This window comes from Pleurodeles waltl, chromosome 8 (genome assembly GCF_031143425.1).
Source record: "Pleurodeles waltl isolate 20211129_DDA chromosome 8, aPleWal1.hap1.20221129, whole genome shotgun sequence".
In the NCBI taxonomy this organism is placed as follows: domain Eukaryota; kingdom Metazoa; phylum Chordata; class Amphibia; order Caudata; family Salamandridae; genus Pleurodeles; species Pleurodeles waltl.
Window position 1 is genome coordinate 316,434,084 of NC_090447.1, and position 16,157 is coordinate 316,450,240.

The 16,157-nt window shown below is 43.0% G+C and overlaps 1 pseudogene; it reads right to left on the reverse strand.

Moving 5' to 3' along the window:
- Window positions 1–14,208, reverse strand: part of LOC138249516 (heat shock protein HSP 90-beta-like) — a 29,107-nt pseudogene extending 14,899 nt beyond the window's left edge.
- Window positions 14,209–16,157: the final 1,949 nt, after the last annotated feature.

The following is a 16,157-nucleotide window of genomic DNA, read 5'->3' on the forward strand; positions in this document are numbered from 1 at the left end:
TTGTGTGGTTGGGCCTACCACCAGCGACAGGAGTGGATCCAACCGAGGTCAATAGAAGTCCCCATGCAAAGATTTGATCTTTTCCTGTTGCAGGCAGTAGGCCCAGCCACAGAAATGGGGCAGCGTTTTTATTGGTACACATGGGGTAGTGCTGGGTGGTAGGAATTTTGCGGATTCCAGCAGGTTCTAGAAGTTCTCATCACAAAATATAATGAGAATTACTGATTTCAGGTAAACTTTGAGGTTTGCAGGGTATTGTGGGTAAAAACAAAACCCCATGGGATCCACACAAGTCACCCCATCCTGGATTCCCCTAAGTATCTAGTCTTTAAAAATGTGCAGGTTTGCTATGTTTCCAGAGGTGCCGGTTGAGCCAGGGTCCAAAATGTACAGATACCCACTTTGGAAAAACAGAGTTAGTTTTCAGTGGAAAAATGTGATGTGTCCATGTTGCGTTTTGGGCTGTTTCTGGTTGTGGTGACTAGGCCTACACACACAAGTGAGGTACTATTTTTATCAGAAGACTTAGGGAAATGCTGAGTGGAAGGAAGTTTGTGACTCCCTGCAGGTTCCAGAACTTTCCATTACAGAAATGTGAGGAAAATGTGTGTTTTTAGTCAAAGTTTCAGGTTTCCAAGACATTTGGGGTGAAGCAGCCTGGTGAGAATCACAAAAGTCACCCCATCCTGGATTACCCTAGATGTCTAGATGTAAAAAATGTACAGGGTTCTAGGTTGCCCTAGGTGCAGGCCGAACTAGCCCCAAAAAAACAGGTCTGTTTTGAGTAGGAAAATGTGATGTGCCCATGTTGCGTTTACTGATTCCAGAACTTTCCATCACAAAAATGTGTTTTTTTAGTCAAATTTGTTTTTTTTGTCAAAGTTTTTTTAGTCAGGTTTGTAAGGGATTCTGGGTAAAATGACCAGGTGAGAGCCACGCAAGTTACCCAATCCTGGATTCTCCTAGGTGTCTTTTTTAAATGCACAAGTTTGCTAGGTTTCTCTAGGTGCCCACTGAGCTCTGGCCCAAAATCTACACCTACTCACTTTGCAAAAACAGTTCACTTTTGAGTGGAAAAATGTTATGTGCCCATGTTGCGTTTTGGGCAGTTTCCTGCTGCGGGCACTAGGCCTACCCACACAAGTAAGATACCATTTTTATTGAAAGACTTAGGGGAATGCTTGGTGAAAGGAAGTTTGTGGTTCATTGCAGATTCCAAAACTTTCCATCACAAAAATGTGTTTTTAAATCACACGTGTTTTTCTAGTCAAAGTTTTTTTTAGTCAGGTTTGCAAGGTATTCTAGGTAAAAGCTATGCAAGTTACCCAATCCTAGATTCTTCTAGGTGTCTAGTTTTTAAAAATGTACAAGTTTGCTGGGTTTCCTTAGGCACCCACTGAGCCATGGCCCAAAATCTACACCTACTCACTTTGCAAAAAACAGTTCACTTTTGAGTGGAAAAATTTTATGTGCCCATGTGGCATTTTGGGCCGTTTCCTGTTCTAGGCACTAGGCCTACCCACACAAGTGGGGTGCCTTATTTATTGGAAGATTTAGGGGAATGATTGGTGGAAGGAAGTTTGTGGATCCCTGCAGATTCCAGAACGTTCCATTAGAAATTTGAGGAAAATGTGTTTTTTAGTCAAAGATTCAAGTTTGCAAAAGATTCTGGGCAAAACAGCCTGGTGAGAGCCATGCAGTCAGTCCATCCTGGTTTCCCCTATGTGTCTAGTTTCCAAAAATCTACAGGTTTGCTAGGTTTCCCTAGGTGCCAGGCCCAAAATCCACAGCTACCTACTTTGCAAAAAACAAGTCTGTTTTAAATAGAAAAATGTAGCCATGTTGGGTTTTGTGTGTTTCATGTTGCGGGCACTAGGCCTACCCACACAAGTGAGGCACCATTTATATTGGAAGACATGTGGAAACATAGAATAGTGGGATACCTGTTACATCTTGGAGTTTGCTGCATTTGTGCCTCCCAAATGTAAGACATTGTGTAAGAAATAATACATTTTGATGCATTTTGAAAAATACCCTCAAAATCATGTTCTCCTACAGGTATCCCTAAATTCAGAGATGTACAATTAACCAATGCTCCTAAATTCCATATCTTGTGCCCTTTTCATAAATACTCATCTTGATATCTATTTTTCACTCTACGTATTTCACCATATGAATTGGTCCATACTCAATGAAAAATCATTATATGGTGAACCTCAGTTGTGGGTTCTGGGTACCTTGAGTTCTTGGAGAACCCACAAATCCTGTCTAGCCCAAACTCAAATGGGTCGAGTGAACTTAATGGTACATTGCTTTTGTAAATCGGTCATTGTGAAAAAAGTTACAGATGAAAACATTTTCAGAAATGGCTGATTTTTTAAACTCATTTTCTATATTTTTTTATTGCAACACTTAGGGCCTCATTTAGGTCTTGACAGGAGTTCTGTCATCCTTCCGTGGCGGCAGTTTCAAGTACTCCATCAAGCTTATAGAATTCCAAACGCTGAATTTTGATGTATGACGGCTAAACCTTTGTCCGTGTCGACAGAGTGTAGTCTGTCGTGGAAGTGGTTCTCGCTGCCGAGTCGGTGGACTCCTATGTTGGCTGACATTACTCTGTCACCATCAGGGTGGCGGGATTGAACTGAGCATATTTAGATGTCATTGTTGTGCTGGCGTTGTTGTAGTAGCAGATTCCTGACAGCAGGAGTGCATTGCGGTCAACATGACAAAGGATCGTAGTCTGCAATGTCCGTGGCTATTGGATGGATGCTAGCAGCACACACCTGATGTCTTCTGGCTAATTGATTACACCTGCAAACCATACTATAAAACACACTCCATTTTAGACTATGATCCTTTGCCATTCCACTGCAGAACACCATTTTGCTGCTGCATTTGTCACACAGCAGTCAGGTTATTTTTTCTCCCTCTGTTTATTTTTCAGTTGTTCTTTATTTTTTCTTAACTTGGTGGTCCTCTATTTCATTTAATTTTATTAGCTCATAATGGCAGAGAGGAGAAATCTCCATTTTACAAAGAGAAAATTGTCAGTAATGGTGGATGAAATCATTAGGGTGGAGTCCCAATTGTTTAGAGCCTAAGTACAAAATACAACCATAGCTCAAAAAGCCAAATGTGGTCCAGAATAGCTGACAGAGTGAATGCTGTAGCAAACAACTTGTGCACACAGGAGGAAATTAGGAAGAGGTGGAATGAGTTGCTGGGGAGAATGTATTTCCTGGACTCCAAGTTTCACCTGCGGGCCCAGAGGACGTGTGGTGGTTCTTGCAGCCCCCCATACAACTTTTTTCCCTGGGAGGAGAAGGTCTTGCAGATCCTACATCCGGAAGGCTTGACAGTGATCTCTGGTGGAGTGGAGGCTGGTAAGTTCAACTTTTGAATGTCTCACTAAATATAAATGTAGTTTTTGCTCTTAAGTTAGCCGTTGATAATGTACTTTGCACCATTGTACAATGTATTTAAACCAATTTAAAAAATTTCAAATCTATTGTTATCATCATATTAGTAGCATTATTGTAGTATCTCTCATTTTACTACTGGGTAACATGTGTGGTCAATATGTGTGTTGCTCATCATTGATCATTTCTTGCAGTTGCATGTTTGTTTGTTTGTTTGAATCTATTTTGTTGTAGTTAAGATAAACTGACCAAAACTCCATCTATTATACCATGAAGGCATGGTACCTACAAGTGTTTTCCCACCTATTACCATATTTAACATATGTCATTATTTAATAAAAGTGTGTACATCTTCACTGCATATATTTTACTTGGAACGTTCGATTTACAATTTTGGAAGTGCTGTTAATCATAAATTGAAATGACTACAACTACCATGATGCTTTGTTTTGGTATCTGGAAAATAATTTTGCAATGTGATATTGGGCATTATCTCTTTTTTTCTTTTCATGCACATGTGTTAAAGTTGTATTCACTTGCAATCTCCATTTGATGCTATATATTAAAATGTCATTATTGTGTTTTGTATGTTGTCACTTTTTTGTTATTTCATTGAATTGATGTAATTGGTTTCACGAATCAAAGTATGTTGACTTGAAGAATTTCTTCTATGATATGTTGCATGCTGAATATATAAAAGAGAACTGGAGCTCACTAAAAGGAAATGGGAGGATCTGCTGTGGGATGAAATGATCACTGCTGTGATGCAAAGGATAATGTAAGCTTTTGGCAATTTTGGCATTAAAGACTAATGAGGGAAGGAAGTCTGTGGAGTTTTTTTATACAACAGGATTGCATGTCTCACTTTAGCAATTTATACTCATGTAGTGGTTCAGTTGCTTGGGTAGTCATTGGTCCCCAGCTGGCTGCTAAACTTGAAGATCAGAATAATCTAGAGAGTAGTGTGAGGGAGACCGAGGAAGACATTATTTCCACTTTAATAGGGAAAGTGCTGGGCCCCAACCAGATACCAAATACATTATTTAAATCAAACCCAGTGGTCTGGGGGCTTACATGAATCACCTTTCAAATGCAATCTTGAAGGGAATGCATGAAGCTGAAATCATTCCATTATACAAGAAGGGCCAGAATAGCATGCCAAGCAACTTTAGAACTGTACGCTTGATTGACCCTGCACAGAAAATGTATTTTGTGTTTTGCCCCCACCTTATTTTCCTTTTTTATAAACGATGTGGTGAATCGTTTGGATTGCTATGATTGTGATGCAGGTAGTGCTTAATTTGTGCTTGTTGCTTCCGGTACGGTAGCACCAGCACCTATTTTTGAGGGCCAGTGCTTATTCTTCTGCCTCAAGCATTTGCTGCTAGCAAAAGGCATATATGGGAAAGACGGAGGAAGAGAAAAATGAAAAAGCGTCACAAGAGGAGAAAGCAGAAAGCTGCAAAAGTGAGCTGAAGGGGCAAGGAGTGACTTTAATTGGATTGCAGAAGCCCTAGATAGCTTCAGGATAACGCTGCCCCAGTATTCCGTGTTGACACATTTAATTGCAGCAGCTGCATGTTTAAGAGGAGGGCTTTAGGCACTGGCACATTTTTATTTACAAATTAAGCACTGACCTCAGGTGGTGGCCAGGAGATTGCCTGTTCTGCTATTTGCGGCCAGCAGTCTCCTAATCTCCAAATTGCTCAAACCCCTCCAACAGTTGTTGGCTGACTTTAACTTTTTCTGTAGTGACCAGGGGTTAGAAATGAATAGCTCCAAAACAAAATTCATGGTCTTCCACCCTGAAAGAAGCAAGAGGTACAGATGCAAGTTGTTTGTTCATACAGTCCCAAAAGAACATGTTTCTAACTTTGATTATTTGGGAATTAGAGTAACTCCTATTATGGACTGGTCTATGCAGATCCACAAATCAGAATGTTCATTGGTTTTCTATACATCAAGATTGCTGGCGACCTATGTTAAAACTTTTTCTAAGAAAGTTACTTCTGTATTAGAAATATATAATGTAAAAGCTTTAGGAGCCACCCTATATTGAGCTTAGCTGTGGAGCCATGTTAATTCCAATAACCTATCAATTGCAGAAAAAAGGTTTATTAGACTATTGATTGGCCTTCCTAAATGTATGCTCTTTACCCCATTATATCTTGATTTGGCTGTCAAGCAGATCTTGTGGAAAATTGCTCTTAAGCCTTTGTTTTATTGGCGTGGGATTTGGTCATCCCCTGATCTTGAATCCTATAGAAACTCCCCTAAAGATCATTTAGCTCTGTCTAGAGTTCGAAACGTACAGTGGTTTAAACATGTAAGAATGATGATTAGAAAACTAGGGTTTGAAGAGTTTTGGGGCAACCAGGGAGATATTGTTTCTACCACAATGGCGATTAAAGCTGAATTTTGGCAGAAAGCAGGTGTTGTCATTGTGTGCAACAGCAGAGGCCCTCTAACCTTTGATTTTATGAATTTTAAAATGTTTCTAAGCTATGAGGGGACAATTGATGACATCACACCACCTTTAGCTTGGAAACTTTATCTACAATTTAGGTACCAGACACTTTCTACCAAGGCATTTTGTGCAAATTGGGAAAATGAAAAATGCAATGCCACTGAATGCCCAGCATGTAGGGGTGCATCTGAATCAGTAGCCCATTAATTGTCTTTTTGTCCTGCATATGGACCTCAGCTAAGAAAATGGTTATTGCCACTATGCAGGTCAAAGGGTATGAGGAGACATTTGGATGCCCTCAGGATCCTCCGGTCTGATACCACAAGGCTGTTGCAAGATACCTACAGGCCTCATGTTTTTGGAGGTCTAAGTGTATCCTTGTTTGTGTTGACATAGATTGCTAGTTTGAGCATAAATGCAAGGTAATGTTATTTGACCTTTTTAAGTAACTCTATACCTATCTACGTATAAATTCATCCCTACCTGTTCTGGATCTTTATTTATATGCAATTTTTAAAAGCTGTTTTTATATTTTTATGTATTGTTATGTGATGGTAATCCTATGCTCTTTTCTCAATACATGTTATTGTTCTCAATTTATCTGCACAGATATTTTACGAGTATTAGAATTTGCTCTTGCCCTTCTGCAGAAATATAGAATACTGTGGGAACAAGAGATGCAGGTACTACCTTTATTTCTGTAGATAGTCCTTGGGCAGCTCCTTGATCCAACTGGAGAGGAATCAGTGTGATTACTCAAGCTGTAGGGATGTATAAAACTGATGTGCATTAATTGTTTTTTATGGAATTTGTATTTGTATTGTGTTTTTATAATCTGTTTTTGGAGCAAAATCAATTTATTATGATGATGACAAATATAAGTTGTAATGATAACAAATGTACTTTGCAATGTTTATATGATGACCATTACCATAATCCATACTAAATTATATAATAGTCTGAATTTTTGTCTGCTAGGCACTAGAATGGTTTATTTCTAATTTTTCTTCTCTACTGTGTTGGGTTGAATGTTTGGTAAATTTTATATACACTTCATAAGTAATCTTCTTCTTTTCAGGACATCTCTTCCCCGTATTTTTTTTGCAGTTTGCATGTGTGTAATTTAAACTGTTTGTATAATTACCAAAAAACACAGAAAGGTCTTATCATACTATTAATTATCTTTTTACACTTAGGTTGCTTCATATGCAGGTCACAACTCATCTGAGGTATAATCCAGACTTTTACATTTTGGGTTTCATGTAATCCATATTAGGTCCAACACCCAGAGTATGTGGACAACCATCTGCCACACCATCTGCCCCTGATGATACCTCCACTCCTGACCAGGCTGAAGCCTTCAGTGTGGACTCCACTCCTGCAAGTCTGGGTGATGAGGAGCTACCTGGTCTATCTGTTTTGTCTGGGCAGACAGCTCCAGTGAGTCTCACTCAGCCCACCTCGACACCCCCAAACCCAGCTGTTACGACACCTCAGCCTAAGGATACCTCCACTTCCTGTGTCCAAAGGAATATCACCCCAAATTTTTGCCCACCAGTCCTGGCTGCTATTGAGCCAACACCACCACCACCTCCGAGTCAGCTAGGACCCAGTGGGACGGGCACACTCGCTCAAGGACACAGGGTATTGGGGTAGGGTTCATAGGAGGGAAACTGGGGGCCAGCAAAGTCAGGCCACTGGGTTCACTGTCACCCAGGCCACCGCTAACCATGTTGTGGGATCCCTACCTCAGTCCGAAGACATGCTGGGCCAGGTTCTTACAGAGCTCTGAGACATAAAGCAGGTGCAGACGAAGCAGAATGTAGAGATGCACAATCTAAACTCTAATTTGAGCTCCCTGACTGGGGTGCTGTTTCCACCACATGTGCAGGACCTACCCAGCAATATCTATCCATTTCTGTTCCCCTACAACATCTGAGCCCACTACACCTACCGGAGCCCCAGAAAGGGGGCCCTGTCACAAGGAGAAACACCTGAAACTACCTCAGTCCCTGCAACTGTGGATATACCCACCCTCAGGAAGGGACATTCACCCCAACCACCAGGAGAGGACGGCAAGACCTCCACCACCACCAGCGAGAGACGCAGAAGCTAATTTCCTCCAGTGTGTGACCACCAGTCACACTGAGGACTATTTTTCTGTCATATTTACCATTTTAATTCTAGTTGTATTTTGTGTCTTGGATTTGGATTTTGAATAATTTTGGCTCTACAATAATAGTTCCATTCACCACGATTGACTATTTTTATTTTGATAACCAACTTTATTAAGTTTAACAGCAGTAGTACAGACCACACAGCGAGCGTGATGGAGTACATTTTGAATACAATGTGTAACAAACATGCAGCATCAGTTATAAGTCGGTGGTAGTTACATAATAAAAGGCAAAAATAGGGAGACATGAAGTTCACTGAGTCACTCTTATCAACCCATTTGACCTAGCCATTTACCCCAAACTCGCTCATGTTTTGATGGGCAACCTGTTGCTTTATTTCTCCGGCATCGCACATCAGTCCAGCATTCAATCAAAATGTTCAACCGGGAAGAAAACAAAAAAAAAGCAAAATTTATATAACACACTCTATTGCAAAAACTGGTATAATCAAAATGATCTATTCAGAAAATACCCAAAAGTGTGCTCCAAGTGACTGCGCAGTGAAAAAAGTGATATAAAGTGAACAATTACATGAAATAAGTTTATATACATAAATATTCAACATCATACAATGCACCATATGCCACGGATTACTGGATTGAAAGCTTGAAACCAAAGAAAAGAGTCCCGCATTCTAAATTTACAGGCCCGGACGGGTCAAAGATTAAAGTGACGTTTCGGAGTAGAGCATACGGATAAGTCAGCGGAACCGCAGTGCAAATACCGCTCTCGAAAGTACTCGCTCCAGGTAACCCCAGTCCACCATGTCAAAGGCCTTTTCAAAGTCTATGAATAGTAGGGCCACATTGGGTGGTAGGAGGTGGCCCTGGGCTAGAGTATCATGGAGCCATTGAAGGCAGTGCCTCGTGTTCCTGTGGGGCATGAACCCACACTGGTCAGCACTAATGAGCATTTTAAGCACCTGTCTAAGGCAGGTGGCCAGTATCATGGTGTAGATTTTCACTTCAGTATTATTAAGTGAGATCAGTTGGAAATAGAACAGGCAGACAATGGGGGTTGCGTTTTCTGAATGACTGTGATCGTAGCTATGTCAATGTTGAGGGGGAAGGTGCCGTTCTTTGCCATGTCTTGATATAAAGTGTGATGCTGGGGTGTCAGAGTGTCTGTAAATATAGAATAGTATTCTGCAGGGAACCCGCCAGGCCTCGGAGTTTTACCGGATACAACAGCTGAAACCGTTGCCCCAATACCTCAAAGGGTACACAGAAGAGGAGCTTACTGTTCTTTCTCCGCATCCGTAGATTCTGGCTGTTGAGGCTCTCCACATCTGTTTCGCAGTTTCAAATGCCAATGTGGCGGATTTCCTCACGTAAAAGCCCAGGTCTCTGCCATCTCTGCTGCCAAGGTCATTTCTCTCTCAAGGTGGAGAGCTTGCGTCTCCAGCCAAGAGAGTTGTTGAGATTGGACCCGTTCCTTTTCCCTGAGATAGCCCTTGGCATACCCCTGGACTGTGGCTCTGCTGGCTGCCCACAATGTACCAGATGACGGACTGAGTTGTTGTTGAGCTAGAAATAGGTTGTAGTTCTTTGCCTAGCGCCTGTTTATAGGCCTCGTCTTGGGAGAAACCAGGCATTAAGTCACCACATGGAGCAAGGGGCACCCGTAGGGGGTCCAAGACAGAGGAGAAGGGGAGCATAGTCTGATATGCCACGAGAGATGATTTGGATATGGGTGACACCGCAGTAGTCTAAGGCAGGCATAAATATAAGATCTATGTGAGAATTATTGTGATGTGCCCCAGCACTATGGGTGTACTGGAGTTGTTGAGGGTTCCATGTCCTCCACACATCACAAAGAGGCCCAGTTTGAAAGGTATTTGGTGCCCAATTGGCGACCAGCGGATGTGATCCCTGTAGCATCTTGATCGAAGGCCGGTACTGCGTTAAAGTCATCCCAGATCACTGTCAGTCCTTTTGGAAGGGCTATCAATATTGTAGAAAGGTCTCTGAGGAGATCATCTAAAGCTGCTGAGGGCAGCTAGGTAGAGACAATATTAATTGTATGCCCACCCATAGTCCATGTGAGAGCTGGGTTGCAGCCATGCGGGTCTCTGATCTCCTGCGTTACTGCTAGAGGAAAAGAGCAAGGAAGAAGGATGGCTACTCCCTTATGTGCCAGGAAAGGGCAGTGGTTCCCCAACAGATGTGTTTCTTGAAGCAGCAAGGCGATGGGGAGAAAACAGCGGGAGTACTTTAGAACTGAGGTGCGCTTCACTCGATCTAAGAGCCCGTTGACGACCTGTATGGATTCTAGATTAGGGTATGTGGAGGCTACAGTGATTAGTGGCTGAGGAGTGAACAGGCTTGCATGAAACGCATTCCATGGTGTCAATGTATTGTATTGGAGGAATGGTAGAGTATCCCTTGGTTGGTGTAGTTTGTATTGGAACAGGACTTCACTGAGTGGTGTACTATGCAAAGCTGTACCTAAAACTGGAAAAAAACATAACAACAATCCAACAGTTGGTTAAATCCCCCCCCCCAACAAACCAGGCTCCCCATACATCACTCTGTGAGGCATCTGTCACCCCAAAACTGTTAATGGAATTATAACACAGTTTGAACTCAAGAGTGGAGTGGTGGACCCCTCCAAGTTGTAGGATCTGGAGCAAAATTCAGGAAACATGATAATTTTGCAGATGGTAGGGAAATTGTCCAGGTACCACCAAAGGATAAGGCGTTTGCCTCGTCAAAGCGGAGGACTCCATGAAAGAATTATGCCATCTGCTGAAACAGTTGTGGCATGGTGGGTCATATAGGAGGATCGTCATTACTCAAGGTGGCATCCACTGTTCCGGAAGAGAGGGAGGCATGTGAAAGGGGTCTGATCTGGTCTTGTGCAGCTAATTTGGCTAGTATGCTTGGTGATACCCCCCCTGTGCGAGCATGTTTGTTGTTTCTTTGGTTTAGGCATCATGACCAGCCCGGGTGGTCTACTAGGTCATGGCGTAGAGGATAGGGAGGCATTCAATGCATGGAGCTGCCATTCCTCCATCAGCCAGATCCTACCTTCCTCCAGGGTGTCAAAGAAGTGACTTATTAGCAAAGATAACTGAGAGCCGTGCTAAAAATAGGAGCCTGTAGGAAAGATTAAGTGTCCGTGCTTCTGCTTGACCGCTGTATAGAAGCGACCAAGTGTTTGCACTTCCTTGGTGTAGTCTGGGAAAACAAGCACTTTGTTTTCTTGGTAGGATAGGTTTGGGTGAGAGCAGGCCTCCTGCAAGACAGCATCTCTATCTTTGAAATTAAGGATGCAGGCAATTATAGGTCTATGGGTTGGCACCTAAAAGTGGCTTGGGCATCATGGCCCAGTGCGCCCATTTAACGTCTGATGATAGGGATAGACGGTCCAAGTTTCCAGGAAGGTTACTGCTTGTAAAGGTCCTGCCACCTTGGGTATTCCCACAAAGTGCAGATTGTTTCGCCTGGAGCGGTTTTCTGCATCTTCCGCGGAGCAGTGGAGCTCAGCTGTGTGTGACATTAGTTGGTGACTTGTGCCTTCAAAGCAGCACCATCATTCCACTGTAGGCAGATGGGACTCTGCCTCAATGATCCTTGCTGTGGCATTACGCAGGTCCTGCCATATGAGAGCCATGTCAATGTGCACCTCTCCTATTTTAGTTTCAACAGAGGCCTGGGAGGTGTGAATGGCTTGAAGGAGGGTGACAAGTTTGGGGGTGGCACCTCCAGTGTGTCCAGGGCTCGAAGCATATTGATCTATGCGAGTCTGTGAAGTCATTGGTCAGTTGGGCCTATCCTTGCCCATGGCTGCAGAGAGGTAAATAGGTACTCAAAACTTGTTCTTGGCGTCTATCCCGCTTACCGTGTTGACACAGGAGCACGAGCAGCCAGACCCTGGAATCAATACCCGGTCCAAGTAGAGACCTCAGGTCTATATCGGGAGTGACACCAGCTTACAAGACGTGTTGAAGGTAGTTTTCTGTGGTGGGGCTGTACTTCCCAGCCCAGCTAATCCGTCATTATGGCCTCAGCAGCCCAACCAGCACAATGGGTCTGTTCCAATGGTATCTGGGTGTCACAGAAGCTTGTGGATGGTTGCAGTGGCAGGCGGGAGTTGCCAAAGGAGCCCACATGTCTCTGACCCACAGACCTACTGGTTAGGCTCACTGGGTTCAGGGTGTGGCTGCTTGGCAAGCGGTGCTGAAGGACACGTAGCCACTAGATCATGTGTGTAGTGCTGCTTACCGTCTCCCCTGTTGTGGTAGTGCTGGGGTGTAAAAGATATTGCACCAAGGATTGTTGCCACACGGGTGGCCCAGAGGTCTGCAGAGGGGAGCAACATAGCAGGAGCTCAGTGGTATGACATGGGGCCTCCATAAAGGTAGGTATAGGGCTGCTGTAGGACTTAAAGACCTACACCTTGGGAGTCTGAATGTGGAGGCGGTGTCCTAAAAACTGGAAAGGCAGTTTATGGACTGTCCTTGCTCTACAACTATGCCTCATACAGTTTCAGGGGCCCAGGCAGAGCATAAATCCATAATGTGGCCCCAGCCGAAGAGATGTCACAAGTCTGGGCCTGAAGTATAACAGAATGAGCCCCAGGAGCTTGAGAGTGTGGGAGGCATCATGTGCCACTAGAGTCAGCAGCATGGGGAATAGCCCCCAGGCTCCAGCACAGTCTCTGCAAGTGTGCCACCTTCAGTTGCACCAGTAAGTGAAGTTCTGTATTTAAAACAGTAGGTTGGAGGCTGGGCTCGACATGCTAGAAAGCAAGCCTTCCCTCCACCTGCACTTAGGGGCTTAATCGCGGTAAGTGATGGCCGGGTCACAACAGTTCTCCCTGGCCAAGTCCCATTATATTCTATGGGGATTGTATTACGGCAGACGGGATATCCCTCATGTTTGTGACAGAGTATTTCCCTCTACCAACATCTAAATCAGGCCCAGTGTATCAAAACTTTGACCAAAAAACATGTTTGCCCTGGAATTTCCTTAACTTTCCTAAAAAATGTCCAGCACAGACTTATATACTTATTTTATTAAGAGTTTTTTTTTTACATTTAATGCAACATCTTGATGTACGTAAATTCCTTCTTCTTCACCACTATCATCTTAATTTGGCATTTCAACATCCTCACTTATCAGTGGCCTCCTTCCTCTGCAACATACGGAATGTTCTGTCGTAGAGCTTCTTCAACCTACATGCAGCATGCCATGGTGAGTTTCCACACCTTATCAGGTGAGTAGAGGAGGGCTCCAGCAGTCTTACACAGACATCTAAATCTGGCCTTTAAGAGCCCAGCAGCCCCCTCAACTGGCCTCTGTATTCTTCCATGTTCCTAATTGAAGCAGACTTTCCCTGGCAAAATATATAATCCCATTGTAGATAATTAAACTAGAAATTAATCAAATAATTATATTGACAGATTGTACTTACCAACAAGCCAGGCATTCTCAGGTGAAGGGTCACCTCAAACTCATCCTTTTTCTCCTCCACCTTCTCCTCCTTGGCTTCATCACTACCGATCTCCTTCTTGCGCTCCTTCTCCAAGTAAAAGGTGGTGGGATAGTCAATGAACTGGGAATGCTTTTTCACCACCTCCTTGACATGATTTTCCTTCAGGTACCCCTTCTGATCCCCCTTCAAGTACAGAATCACTCAGGTGCCTCTGCTGGTGGATTCACCCATGTCAACTTTAACTGTGAAGAAGCTGCCAGAAGGGGAGTCCGAGGAGTACTGCTTATCATTATTGCATTTGGAGATAAGGACCCCCTTCTCGGTCACCAGGTAGGTGGAGTGGGAGCCAACACAAAACTTCCCTGAATGCCTTGGTCCCAGACCTAGTGTTGGTTCCCAGGTTAATGATAAGGTAAGCCATGGTCATGCCGTTGCCAGTGTCTACCAGAACCAGGGTACATGCTTGTGGGTCGGAAATAACGTTGATCTTCAGCTCTTTCCCACTCTCCAGCAACATGGGGTTTATAAGGCTTACATATCTTGTTTCGTCTAGAGCATCTGAAGCATTTGAAATGAGCACCTGCATGAAGATCTCCTTTTTGGAATAAAATGTGTGGATGATCAGGGACATCAGCTGCACAGTCTTGGACTGGAAGGTGAAGGTTTCCACCTCCTTTTCCACAGTCTGGATGTCTTGTGGCATCTTGATGGTCCCTGGTGTATGGGCAGAGGTGAGAAGGGCACAGCTACTGTCGGTGAAGAAAAGCTGTTACACCGTTTATCCATTTCTTCACTATTTATTGTCCATAAGATCCTGGTAAACCCATCATACAGACAACAGACAACCTCCCAGCTGTGCAGGTTTCCACTCTTTACATTCTACCAGCCCTCCAGGAAAGTTCCAAACCCCAGCATTCTTTAAGCATCTTAGAGAGCACACACCTGACTCCTTATTAAAAAAAAAACCTCCAAAACCTGATAAAACAACACAAATTCATGGAGAACAACAAAACTAATAAAGGAACAGAACACACACACAAAAGAAACAGCTTTAATAGGTTCTACACTGAAAATCCAAAATCTTGTAAAATCTTGGGTAACTTCTTAACTCTCTCACTGCACCTTACAACCCATAAGTAGGCTTTGAGACATCAGAGGAAGAATTTGAAAGACACATTTGTTTCACAACCATAACCCTGTTTAGATTACAGATGTGGTTATCCTCTAATTTCACAGCTTTGCAAAACAACGTGATTGCCTTTAAAGGTGTGGAGAACTTAGAATTGTTGACTATCCCTCTGGGATTTTCCCACCTTAACCATACAGACAAACACCACATTTGTGCATTGGTCTTAGTGCTTCTAATCAAGTTTTGTCTTTCTGTCACCAATCTTCTCTCATCCCTTCTCTCGCCAATCCCCATCAGCCACCACCAACATGGGCAGAAATCAACACAACCAGGAAGGAATTTTCCCAGTGAGAGAATGAAGTGTTAAATGATTGATTTCCACTGAAGCCAAAATCTCTTCTTGCCAGTCCCTCCCATACACCCCAGTCAATTGTATGGTTTCCTCAAGAACACAATTAAATGTCGCCACCATACCATTGCAATCAGGATGATAGAGAAAGCATTTCTTGTGCCGGATATCTCTTAAGTTAAGAAACTCCTTCATTTTGAAGGAGACTAACTGCATTCACTGAATATAGTCAAGAAACCATTCCCCTTCTAAAAACACCCTTTAAAAAACTATCATCCTACATGTTTTAACACTATGGGAAATGCATACTTCAAGCCACCTGGAAGACATGTCCATCAAAAGAAATACATAAAATTATTCTGATCGATTGGTAAGTAGACCAATAATGTTCAGTACTATGTCCTCCCAAAGTCTGTTTGGGAGTTTCCTCATCACAGTAGGTTGTACCCTAGTTTTACAGTCTTTGTCACTGGACAAATAGTCCACACGATTCCTGACAGCCCTCTCCACTTGAATATCAAAGCCAGGCCACCAATAATATAATCTGAACCTCTCTTATTTTTAATTGTATGGCTGAAGATACAGTAACAGAGGGTACATAATGGCACATACTGGTTAATAACATCTTCGACAAGATACGTACGTTTTAATGGTCGACATTGTTCGGAACGCCTCAATTAAGATGCATTATTCCACTGTTGATGAGATCAATGTTTTACGTGTACAGTTACATGCAGTGCCATTCTATTTATCAATCGCCAAATGTGTGTGTCATCAATGAACAGATCAATCATTTATTTTATAACATAATAAGAAAAAAAACAACCAGCCAGTTCTGATGTAATATACTATTACCACGTGTTAGGGTGTGTGACTACATTAACTGTTAGGTAACAGACTTTCTGATACATCTGTGGAGTGAATAGAAGGAGGTCCTAGAAATCTAATTTCATTTGATTTAGTATGTTGTCTGGTGTGCAGATTGGAGCAGTGTTATCCCATATTATCTGTCACCACATTCGTTGGCGTTTTGTGTTTGGTTATGTCGGCATAGGTGAGAGCTCTCTTTGCCCCAATGTTTCATTTATAGAGGCATCTGGTCCTCCCGCTATAGTGTCTGTGAGAGCCGTATACAAATCTGCTAGCATCGTGTCCCATTGGGTTGCTACAGTGT